This window comes from Miscanthus floridulus, chromosome 3, assembly GCF_019320115.1.
Source record: "Miscanthus floridulus cultivar M001 chromosome 3, ASM1932011v1, whole genome shotgun sequence".
NCBI lineage: Eukaryota > Viridiplantae > Streptophyta > Magnoliopsida > Poales > Poaceae > Miscanthus > Miscanthus floridulus.
In genome coordinates this window covers 121,115,233-121,128,312 of record NC_089582.1, presented here as the reverse complement: position 1 = coordinate 121,128,312, position 13,080 = coordinate 121,115,233, and the positions used below count along the sequence as shown (strand labels likewise).

Below are 13,080 nucleotides of genomic sequence, written 5' to 3'. Positions count from 1 at the left end.
TATCTTGGGTCTCATCTCTACATCTAGCAATACATTACTAGCTTTGGGATCTCTGTGAACTATTGTTAATCTTGAATCGTGATGGAGGTAAAGAAGCCCCTTAGCAACTCCTTTGATTATCCTAAACCTTGTTCACTAGTTGAGCGTTGCATTTCTTTCACATCCTACAAAGTTTAGCTGTGTCATGTATATGAAAAATAAAATAAAATATGTAATTAGTTATGGTATAGTGATTTTAGTTGTATATTAGACGTGACGTAAGTAAATTAAATTAAATTAAATGTGTAAGTAAAGTTGAGATTAGCTAGTAGCTAGTTGAGACTAAAAGAAGAATGTTTTCTTTCTTAACAAAGTTGCCGTTGAGGTGTAATCAACCACCGGCACTAGAATTCTGTAGGTGGACTGATGTATCTCAGGACGTAGTTGAGATCGAAGGTTTTATTATTTTTATTATACATTCAACACCCTTTGTAGACACAAGAAAATGGGAGCGAGCGAACCAAACAAAGTCGTCCTCGTTTGTGCTGATGCCTTGCCTCTATCCGCATCTGGCTGCGCGGGGACTTACGCTATGTTCGTTTGGCTTATAAGACGTATTTTTTTAGTTAATAAATAATATTTTTCTCTCACAATAAATCAACCAACAGTACTTTCAGCTATAACTTATCAACCAAACAAATAGGGCGTACTGTTTGGGATGGACAGGCCGGAAACTTCTCGTTGACTCTCAACGGACAAATACGTCCATACATATACAGTAGGTGATAGTACCCGATTACCAATTCAAGGTGATACGTATAAAGTACAATAATCGAAAAAATACAACGCAGGACGACATGACATTGGAGGAGTCTGGCGACGGATTTGAACTTCCGTGCAGGACGATTGATTAAACAAGTGGGCTACTTGGCTGTTCAACGTGTCACTGACGCGTGGGGCTACTTAGCTAAGTCACGCAATGGACTTTCGGCCGTCTCAGAACTCTTTTTTCCTTGTGGGGCCTGGATGGGCCTCGTGGGACTGAAAGTGCTCGCACGCGAAGCCGTGTGGATGAGTAGCAAAATGTCCAGAGATCGAGAGTGTGAAGGACAATGCAATGCAATGCTAAGGTCACTACTCACGACCTCTTGGTTATTAGGCCACCCTCAATATAAGTTTTATGGGAGTCTTGTGCGCATTAAATAAGCTAATGTGACATAGTTTAAATGAAGAGAGAGGTGAAAATAGTTTAATGGGATGAAATGAGTTCCATGGAAATAAAACTTGTTTACACTTTTTCCAACATCATGAAGTCTTGGACAGAGCCATGAAACTCCCACTGAGACTGGCCTTGCTCTTTAGATAAGTCGTCGTGTTGTCTCTTCTTGGCTTCTTGCTGACGCGGATGCTTGATGGACTACGGTCTACGGAGGACGGCTTGGAGCGAGCAGCGGAGGGTTTTCTTTTTCTTTTTTTCAAAAGACGGTACATACTATTTTTTTGAAAGACACTCAAAAGAGTGTCTCATATCTTATACTCCCTCTATCTCAAATCATGAGTCATTCTAACTTTCTTGAAGAGTCAATGTATCTTAAGTTTGACCAAGTTATATAATAAAATAATAAAATTTGTGATGTCAAATGGGTACCATTAAATTCTTCATTAATTATATTTTCATATAATACCTATTGATGTCATCAGTATTTATAATTCTTTCTAGAATTTTGATCAAACTTGAGATGCTTTGACTCTCCAAGAAAGTTGAAATGACTTATAATTTGAAATTGAAGGAGTATATATATCAAGAAAAACAAAAGCTAGTACAAATGATGGATACCTTGATACAAAACGACTTCTAAAATGTAACATTACATCCAAGACCAAAACGGTCGTCTTCGGCAGATACTCCTTTTATGGTGGAACATTTTTCTTGACTAGCAACGGCTAAACATTCTACGTAGAGAAAATAAATGTTTTTTTTGCGTAGAAGAGAAAATAAATGTTCTAGTAGAAAAAAAAAACAAAAGGAGTGAGGCAACATCGCTCCTTTTATACCTCTCAAAAGGACGGAGGTGCTTCATGGGCTTCTTCTGTTTTCCTTCTGGGGGCTGAATCTTTACGGGCCTCAAAGTTTGCACTGCGGGTTGGACCGTGCGACGCTTGCTCAATCAGATTTGGGAGCACTCTCGCCAGCATAGTCGCCTGATTCCTCGCGGACCGCGGTGCATGTACCCCATATCCGACTCATGTCAACCGGGGAATTTTACTGCCGCATCACCGTGGGAGCAAATTTCCCTCGTTCCTGTCCCCGTGAAGGCTCATAGGAAGCACTTCTTCCCCATCCCCGTCTCCACTCGGGGATTTAATCCCTGCGGGGATCCCCATCCTGCATCAGCCTGGAGGTTCTCGCCGACGATGATGGTGAGGTTGGTGGTGATGGGCTTGGAGTTGAAGGTGAGCTCCCCGAGCGCGGTCCGATACTGGCTGAGTAGGTCGTCGACCAGTGCTTGCTCGACAGCGCTGGCGGCGCCATTGGAGGAAGCGGCGGCGGCGGCTGCGCGAGGCGTAGCTTCTTTGGCGCCATTGGAGTCAGGGCCCGCGGCGGATCTGCGGGCGGAGGCGGAGTCTTCCATGGGGACCGCGGAGGCGGAGGCGCGCATGACCGGCGGGTGGGCCGTGGGCGGGCGGCAAGCTAGGGTTTGGGGCGCATGGGAGAGGGAGAGAGCGGGAGAGCTAGGGTTTGCGAGGCGGGTCGCGTAATCGAAGCGGCTAGGGTCTGGGGATCGGGGGGAATGGATTGGGGCGTCAGGAGGGAGAGGGCAAGTGAGGAGGAGAAGGCAGAAGCGGCAGCCGAGCCACACGCATCAGCCGCACCCCCACGCCGCGCAAGCCGCTGGCCCAGCTCTTGCACTACGACGGCCCGGCCCAGCTTCTCCACAGCGCTATTTCAGGTCCCCGCAGTGAATGGGGACGGGGGCATGCATACCATCCTCGTCTCCGTCATACCTGATGGGGATGATTTTTTCTCCGTGGGGAGAAAATTTGTACCACCCTGTTCCCTAATGGGTGAATTTCCCGCGGGGCGACCATCAGACTCCAGAGATCAAAGGTTCGATCGTCGCTCGCCAGACGCCAATGTAGAGAAGGTGAGTCGTATTTCATTAAGAGCAGAAAAAAGTTTGTTACAGCCCGTCGGACATTCACCGGCGAGTTGCCAGCGTTTGCCGAGCAGAACGGGCGTACCCAATGTAGAGTAGGTGAGAGTCTGAGCGATCAAGAACAAGCTGTGTACCCACGTTCGTTCTCTTCGTCCCCGCTGCAACTTCAGCTAATCTTCCTCCTAGCTTGTGCTCGCTGAACGCCTTCCATATGTTCGGCAGAATGCCTGAGCCGTTATCACTCCTGCACCTGCACCAGCTCACACCACCAACCGCTTGTTACTGCATGTGCATGGCAGCGAGCGCTAGCTGCTTACAAGATTGCTGCTGCCCTCTGCAGGTGATCGGCAACAACCTCGTCTCAGCCATAATCAACAACTGCATCCCCTGCATGGCTGTCCCCATTACTAGGTAGAATTTCTGTTTTACAAACATAATGCTTTCTGTATCATCTAAATGGGATGTTTTGTGCTTGATAAAAACCCTCTGCACCATTCTAGCAGGAAAAATATAGCGGAATACTTGTATCACCTCCAGATTAGTGCTAAAAGCAATTATATATTCGAACTTCACAGAATTGACCTAGACATATATTTTTATGACTAAAAATGAAGAGTTACTCTATCTCCCCTCTATGACTGTAAGAGCCACTGTGTTCTTAGAGTTCAGAATATCCTCTCGCATTTGCTCAATATCATTATTTCTCTGTGCAAAATATGCAGGGTGGTTTGGAGCTGGTAGTGTTGTGTATCCATTCTCCAAGTTGAACACAACAGAAGACATGAATGGCCTATCTTCAGGATTTTCCTGTACGCACAAAAGCCCGATATGGATGCAATGTGAAGCTTCATCTTGTAAGCAGTTCTCGACAATGCATTCATCTATCAAATCTTTTGCCTTCCCTTCCTTCCAAAGGTTCCACGCCTGAAACAATCACATCACTCGTTGATATTGTATAAAAAAAAATTCCAAACCCTTTACTCTGCGAAATAATGACATTTGCTTACATAGACTATTAGGTTTGGGTAACCCGGGATGCGATCCACAGAGCTTATCTTTATGCCACTTACAACCTCCAATAGTAACACACCAAAGCTATAGACATCAGATTTTGTAGAGAAAATGCCCTCCATTGCATACTCAGGAGCCATGTAACCACTGGTAAGAACATTTCATTTTAAAAAATTATGGAGATGAATTTGGTAAATCATATATTTAATTTGCAATATGTAGTACTTACTATGTCCCAACAACTCGTCTCGTATTAGCATTTTCCTGGTTGTCACCAAAGATTCTTGCCATACCAAAGTCTCCTATCTTGGGTCTCATCTCTGCATCTAGCAATACATTACTAGCTTTGAGATCTCTGTGAACTATTGTTAATCTTGAATCGTGATGGAGGTAAAGAAGCCCCTTAGCAACTCTTTTGATTATCTTAAACCTTGTTGACCAGTTGAGCGTTGCATTTCTTTCACATCCTACAAAGGTTAGCTGTGTCATATATATGAAAAATAAAATAAAATATGTAATTGCTCAACTATATATATAAACTTCTGGTGAATAGAAATTGAACATACTGAAAATCGCATGATCCAAGCTTTCATTGGGAAAATACTCATAAATCAGTAGCTTTTCATCTCCAACACAACACCCAAAAAGTCGAACCAAGTTTCTATGTTGTAGTTTTGCAATTAGAATAACTTCATTTCTGAATTCCTGAATTCCTTGGTCTGAGTCCCTACTAAGTCTTTTGATAGCAACCTCTTGACCACCTTCCAAATTCCCCTTTGTAATTATCATAGAGAGGTAAGATTTTCATATGTAGTGCAAACTACTTAATTAGATAATCAATCTAGGAAAAGAAAAGGAAGGAACATCCATTGTAGAGTTTACCTTATAAACTTTGCCGAAACCTCCTTGTCCAATCATAAACGTATTCGAGAAGTTGTTTGTTGCGACTAGAATACCTTTTAACTTCAGAAATGGAAGTTCAAAATCATTGGTAGTTTTTTCTTCTCCAAGTTCAACTGAAGTAAAACCTCCATGGATAAGCGTCTTGTGATTTTCCAAATTTCTTTCCCTTCCTGCTCCCAAAAGTTGTTGAGCATTTGTTCTTAAGTAACTGAGATCAATATACACAATGGAGAACATACCTCTGAACTTGCAGACCCATATAAGCAAAATGGAAGTGAGAACAATAACACCTGCTAAAGTTGCTAGTATAATTTTTATTGTGTTTGTTTTTGTCCTTTTACCTGCAAAGCAGAGCAAAAATTACTCATATAGCGCTAAGTTAATATCATACGACCACATAATTCAGTCTTCAAACAGCTGAACCAGTGCTAAGATCATACAATACACAATAGTATAGTACATTAGTACCTTTATCATTAAAGCGATGACCAATAGGAATTAAGATGACATCTTAACTACATGTATGAGAAATTAAGATCGCTGGGAAAGAGAAAAAACTGTAATTCTCACTTCAGTATCTATTCCTGATACATATACATTGGCAGATTGGCTCTAACAAACATGTAGCCATCCATTTTGAGCTGCTTATGATTCTAGGATGTGAGCAGATTCTGAAATTAGTTGCAACCATCCTGATCCTACTAAATGTTGTCATGATCTTGATGCCTACTTTGCATACCAGGTAAATGAACGGTCAAGTTCCAGAGGACTACAGACATAGCTAATAATGGTGTTATGTTATCTGCATATTTTGCATACTAAGATGATACGGATAAGTGATAAAATGGTGGGGAGACTCTGACGGGCAAGCCACAAGTGGGGAGTCACTCATAGGGACACCTGCTTGGGTAAGAATTTCTTGTGATATGAAATGGTACCTGACATGCCTGCAACACGGAGGTATAGCGTTTCATGAGTACCAGCACCAGCAGTAGTGTAGGGAGACACACCCATCACCATCTTCTGCGTGTCGACAAGCTGATGATCACCAATCCACACCAGGCACCTCGTCGCATCGCCGTTTGCTGTACTGGCATTCAAGTTGGCATAAGCGTAGGCCACACAGGAGCAATTGCCACTGCACTCTGCTGCGCACTCCTTAAGGGTCTTTCTCCCAATGCGCATAAACTTGTCCGGCACCTTCATATCAGACAGCGCCAAGAAGCCATCACCACATCTCAACGCTTCCTTTCGCCGGCATCCCCGTGAGAATCTGGCATTGCTCCATTCTTCCTTGTTCACAGGCTCGAACCCCTCAAGGCACTTGCAAGTTGGGGTAGCATCAGTGTGGTCGCAGTAGCCAGAAGGCCCACAGTAACTATACCTGCTACACTCTGAGTAGCCCGGCAACACTGCAACCCTTGCCCAGTCCGACGAATCCCTGTCCCAGATACGTGTTTCAAGCCTGCCAGAGTAGCTCATTACAGTTCTCACGGGTGGTGCACCATCAGAAACGGTGAAGGCCATGTACACGTCATCGGCGGTATTGACATAAGTCATGTATACCCCAACGCTGGTGTTTGGCTGGAACTGGATCGAGACCGTGACGATAGAATTTGAAGGACCGGAAACGGCGACCAGAGGGGGGGTGAATGGGAGCCTCAAATTTCTTTCGAAATCTTCGACCACTGTCCCAATATCAATCCCCAAAAACCATACACGAAAGACTTGGTGACCACGACCCTAGAGAAGGGTGGATGCTCCCTCAGAACACAGCGGGTCACCACAGAGCAAACGGACCACAGATCGAGGCCCAAACGAGCAAACTCCCAAAAATAAAACAGCACTGCTCCTGCAAATATCGGACACGTCCGGTATTATATCGGACACGTCCGGTATTTTCGGACACGTCCGGTATGATCTCGGACACGTCCGGGATTTTCAGCAGCAAGCTGACCAAAAGAGAAAAATCCGAAACCCCATCAAACGGTGTCCAAAAATCATGAAATTTTAACCATAGCTCTTTAGACACCAAGGGAAGATCTCCACAAAATTTCAGCTCAAAACTCCAAAGTGAGAAATATCGGACACGTCCGGTATGATATCGGACACGTCCGGTATGAACGAGCAGTTTCTCGGGAAAAATTAAATCAAGCCATAACTTGATCAAATCAACTCCAAATGACTTGAAATTTTGCACAAGAGTTCACAAGCGAGTAGAAAGGCAACCTCTAAAAGATCATAGCCCGAGACAAACTCTAACTCCGTGAATCGAAGGAATTTAAGAAAACCCCCAAAAATAGGTCAAGAACTAAAATTGCCCGGATCTGCGATCTCGTGAGGAATTAGTGGATTTCCTTCGGTGGAAAGCTTCTACTCATGTCACTGATCGATCCAAGGCAACAAGAACGAACCAAAACCATCCCAAATCGAAGAAACGAGAGGGGAAACAAGAAGAGACAAAAGGAGCTCGTGAAGAACACCAAAATCACATCAAGAACACAACTAAATCATGAATCCCGGAGGACATACGGTGGTTACGGCCACCGATTCCTTCAAAACCAAGTCACAATTTGAGTTGTGGACCTCTCTCATACATGGAAGCAAACTAGAGGAAGAAACCCTAAAGGAGAAAATGAAAACTGGAGGAGGTGAGAGAGATGGGGGCTCCCTCATCCTATTTAACAGGGCTATTACACATTCCCAGTTTTGCCCCTGGATACAAATGAGTTGAACCGCTAAGCCCAAGGGCGTTGTTGTCCAACCCGGTGTAATCTTGATCCGACGGCCACCGCGCCTTCTCACCGGTAGCTTCGCCTCGACGCAAACTCCCCGATGCCGCCACGTGCCGTCCGTCCCTCCTCGGAACCTCCGCCCGGGTTTTGAGGCACAAACCCGTAAACCGTCCATCCGATGGTTTTGAGGTCCAAACCATCAAACCGTCCGCGAGTAGCGTACTCCATACGCGTCCCCCGCCATCCGACGCGTGTCACCGCCATCCTCGACCGGCCGGCCCGCCAAGTCCTCCTGAGCCTCGCTCGACTCACGCGTCTGTCGTCTTGACCCGGTCAACACCATCACTCCATGTCTTCTTGCACTTGTCGATGTCCCAAGTGTCAGCCACCGCGGCGAGTCACCTGGCCTCTGGGTCCCTCGGTCCAAGCCTCACGTCCGTCCTTCACCGCTCTCGGTCTGTCGGCACGACACGTCCTCCTTGACCTTCACCTCGCCGTCGACCACCGCATCCGAGCTCCACACCTGCACAACACAAGCCAAAAGACATGTCGCACACATAGCTTTCGCCATGGTAAGGTTAGTCACCACTCAACCCACTTCGTGGATCACATTGACAATCACTCATCACAAAACGAACACACAAGGGTACTTGTCAACCTTGTGTTCGCAATCTCCCCCTTGATGAGTGCATTGTCAACACCAATACACGAACAGCTTGAGCAAAGGAAAAAGAAGAAGAAGAGAAAAGAAAGAACTCACCCAAATGACCAAAAGCCAAAGAAAAGCCAAAAACTGGGTCATTTGAAGGTGAGCAAAACTTGGTCCCCGAAGACATGGGCAACGGCTCGACACAACCAAGTAAAACAAAACTAGCCCTCAAGAAGAGGCAACGGGCTCAACGCATCTAGCAAAACACCTCAAATGCAACTCCCCCTGAACAAGTGCAATCTCTCTCAAATGAATGCATATCGCTCAACTTTAGGTGACATTGTGAGTGTGGAAACTTCTCCCCCTTGTTGACACATGCACTTATCAAGCTAGAGCCCAAAGATTGCATCTTCCCCTCAAATTATGCTATGAATGCAGAAATGCACGAATGCAGAAGCTTCAAGATTATAGTAAGTAGATTGAAAAGAGGCTCTAGTTGATGCTGTCATGTATATATAACAACACATACAAGTGCTAGCAAATGCTCAAAGTGACCAAATGAGACAAAATATGGCATTTAAGCAATTTTGATCAAGTTTGAGCAATTTTAAAAGAGGGTTCACCACCAAAGGAGCACATAGCAAAAATAGACAGGAGATCGACCTTGTGCTACACATGTATGCAAAGTGAACTACCCCAAACAAGGTTCACACATCATGTCATGAGACAAACTTGTGGTTTGATCAAATTTTAGACACCAATTGAAATTTATCAGAGTTATGCAGCTTATTACCAAAGTTTGTCAGACAAGTGTGTGCGGGAGGTTATCTGTGCCACCAAAACCTGACTTAGCGACCATGTCAAGCCTATGCCAAAAGCAATCAGAAGCTTAAGACAATGATCTCGGTATCCATTACAGAGCTCAAGTTCACCAATAAGTGCAATTTGGAGCTGTCTCGATACTCTGACATAGGATAGTACAGACCCATCCCGATCTTTTCAAATCACTGAGTTTGATTTTCAAGTTTTAGCACAAATTCAAGTTTCTCAAGCAAGTGTGTAACTCAAAGTATGAGCCGTAGCAACTAAGCATATACATGAAGCAAGAAAAAGATCTCGACACATTCTACACATGCTAGTGCCACAAGTAGTGGTGAACACATTTCATGTTTCAACAAGTTTTAATCAAGTTCACAGTTTGGAAAACAAGCTTAGCTCATAACATGCATCAATTGATCAAGAGGAGCCTAAGCCAAAAGCACATCATGTATATCCATAACATCCCCAACAAGAGCATAGTGTCAATCTAGCTACTATAAGGATGAAGCTCAGGATGCAATATGATACATGATGATATGATATGCAAGTATGATATAAAAACAAAAACAAAGGCTAAACTACAAAGAAAAGCAAAACTAGAATACAACAACCAAAGTTCCCCTCCTCTAAAAAGGGAAACAAACTCCAAGCTCCCCTCGCAAGCGAGCAAACTGGGCTTGGTCAAGTGGTTTGGTGAAGATATCTGCGAGCTGGTTTTGGGTATTAATGTGGTGCAGATCAATATCACCTTTCTCATAGTGGTCACGCAAGAAGTGAAAGCGAACTTCTATGTGCTTTGTCTTTGAGTGAAGGACTGGGTTTTCGGCTACACTTATGGCACTGGTGCTGTCACAAAACAAAGGCACTCGCCTAAACTCTAACCCAAAGTCTCTCAGAGTAGCTATCATCCAAAGCAACTGGGAACAACAAGCAGCAGTAGCAACATACTTAGCTTCTGTGGTGGATTGGGCGACGCTAGACTGCTTGCGAGAAGACCAAGACACAAGAGAAGATCCAAGAAACTGACAAGTCCCCGAAGTGGACTTCCTCTCAACACGACAACCAGCATAATCCGCATCAGAATACCCACAAAGAGAAAGAGAGGAGGAGGCTGAAAACCAGAGACCAAACTCGGGTGTGAAACGAAGGTACCTGAGGATCCGCTTGATGGCTTGACGATGAGACGTGCGCGGCGAAGACTGAAAGCGCGCGCACAAGCAGACTACGAACTGGATGTCTGGTCTCGTCGCCGTTAGGTACAGCAGGGACCCGATCATGCTTCGGTATTCCTTCTGGTCCACAGCTTCTCCCTCCTTGTCCTCATCCAGGGCCGTCGTGGTTGACATGGGCGTCGAAAGAGGCTTGGCCTCACCCATATCAAATTTCTTGAGCACGTCCTTGGTGTACTTGCCTTGGTGCACGAACGTCCCCTCACGAGTTTGCTTGATTTGCAGCCCAAGGAAGAAAGTCAATTCACCCATCATGCTCATCTCAAATTCCCTGCTCATAGTATCTAAAAACTTGGCAACAAGAGCATGAGAAGAGCCACCAAAGATTATATCATCCACGTATATCTGAACCAAAAGAATGTCTGTGCCTTGCTTGAGGAGGAACAAAGTCTTATCTACGGAACCCATCCTAAAACCCTTATCAAGCAAGAAAGCTTTCAAACGCTCATACCAGGCTCTCGGGGCTTGTTTCAAACCATACAAGGCTTTGTGGAGTTTAAAAACATGGTTGGGGTACTTTGGATTTTCAAAGCCAGGGGGTTGCCTCACATAAACCTCTTCCTCTATGTACCCATTCAAGAAGGCACTCTTTACATCCATCTGATACAGCTTGAACCCTTTCGAAGCTGCAAATGCTAAAAGAATCCTAATGGCTTCTAGACGGGCAACAGGAGCAAAGGTTTCTTCATAGTCTATTCCCTCTTTTTGGCAAAAACCCTGAGCCACTAATCTCGCCTTGTTTCTCACCACCACCCCATCCTCACTCTGCTTGTTCTTGTAAACCCACTTAGTACCTATGGGGTGGCACTCTGGTGGAGGTGGAACTAAAACCCACACTTGGTTCTGCTCAAAGTTCTCTAACTCCTCGTGCATAGCATTAACCCAATCGGCATTAGATAGTGCGTGTCCAATATCTCGAGGCTCAAAAGAAGCTACAAAAGCAGAATGAGCGAAATGGGAAATATGATAAGACTTGGAACGCGTTACCCTTTCGTCGATATCGCCGATCATGGTCTGAGGAGGATGGCGTCGCTGGATATGTCGAGGTGCACCCAAAGACAAAGTCGCCTCCCCCTCATCCATAGCTGGGGCCTCCTCAGTCGATTGAGGAAGCAGCTCGCACGGACCCCATGAAGTAGAGGTGGAGGGCTCGGGGCCGTGAGCCGAAGTGGTCGAAGCTGGCTCGATCGGGGCAGCCGGTTGAGATGGCTTGGGATCATCCCAATCGACATCATCGTCATCCTCAACGAAAATGCTATCACCCATCTCTTCATCACCTGCACGTTCAAAGACCGAAATCGAAGAGGGCATGGTTTCGTCGAAGGTGACTTCACAAGTCTCCACGACACGGTTAGTCTCAAGATTAAGCACACGGTACGCATGTGAATGAGAAGCGTAACCGAGAAATATACCGTCTGAAGATCTAGATTCAAACTTGTCAAGATTACCTTGCTTAAGAATGAAGCACCTGCAACCGAAGACTCGAAAATGACTCACCTTGGGTGGACGCCCAAACCGCAACTCGTAGGATGTCTTCTTTAAGAAAGCACGAAGAAAAATGCGGTTTGAAACATGGCAGGCGGTGTTGATGGCTTCGGCCCAGTAACGCCTAGGAGTCCTATGCTCATCGAGCATCGTCCTGGCCATTTCAACCAAAGTCCGATTTTTGCGCTCAACAACACCATTCTGCTGAGGGACATAGGACGAAGAAAACTGATGTTCAAGACCCAAGGAAGCACAAAAGGTGTCAAACTGAGAGTTTTTGAACTCAGTGCCATTGTCACTGCGGATAGCTCGTATGACATTCTTTGGTAACTCAGTTTGCAACCTCAAGATCAAGTCACGAGCATGAGAAAACGCTTCGTCCTTGCCCTCCATGAAAAACACCCAAGAATAACGAGAAAAATCATCCACGATCACTAGAACGTACCACTTCCCTCCCTCTGACCGAACCCGAGCCGGACCAACAGTGTCCATATGGAGTAGCTCACCGGGTCTCGTGGTCATGACCTGAGTCACTGGAGGATGGGAAGCAGCCACCATCTTTCCGCGGCGACAGGGATGGCATACCAGATCCTTCTCAAACTTAAGTTTGGGCAATCCTCAGATCATGTCAAGAGAACTCAACCTCACTAGGAGATCGAAGCTCAAGTGACCAAGTCTCCTATGCCACTTCCACAAATCAGAAGAAGATCCGGCAACCAAACTGCGAGAAGAACCGAAAGACTGAGAGAAATCAGCTCTGAAAACTCGACCAAAAGGAATGATCTGACAAACTAGATGTCCCTGAGAATCGAGCACACGAGAAAGTCCAGTCTTAAAGCGCACCTCAAACCCATCTTGAAGGAGTTGCGAAATAGAGAGCAAATTAAAATGCAGGCTTGAAACCAAAGCAACGTCCTTCAAGATAAAAGACTCATTGACCCGAATGGTCCCACGAGACAACACCTTACCTTTGCTATTGTCCCCAAATGTGATGTACTCCTTGTATTGCATGGGGTCGAGGCTGGAGAACCATTTGGAACTTCCGGTCATGTGGCGCGAACAGCCGGAATCAACAAGCCACGTGTTCTCCAGGCCTCCGCTCTCATTTTCAT

At 45.4% G+C, this 13,080-nt stretch overlaps 1 long non-coding RNA gene and 1 pseudogene across 1 annotated transcript; one reads left to right on the top strand and one right to left on the bottom strand.

Moving 5' to 3' along the window:
• The first annotated feature begins 3,007 nt into the window (after positions 1-3,007).
• LOC136542229 (uncharacterized) lies at positions 3,008-5,906 on the top strand. The gene is made up of 4 exons (XR_010780630.1): positions 3,008-3,125; positions 3,478-3,548; positions 3,860-3,991; positions 5,794-5,906. It is a non-coding gene; the product is annotated as an uncharacterized lncRNA (long non-coding RNA).
• The window catches only part of LOC136546709 (receptor-like serine/threonine-protein kinase SD1-8), a 33,893-nt pseudogene continuing 24,571 nt past the window's right edge, over positions 3,759-13,080 (bottom strand).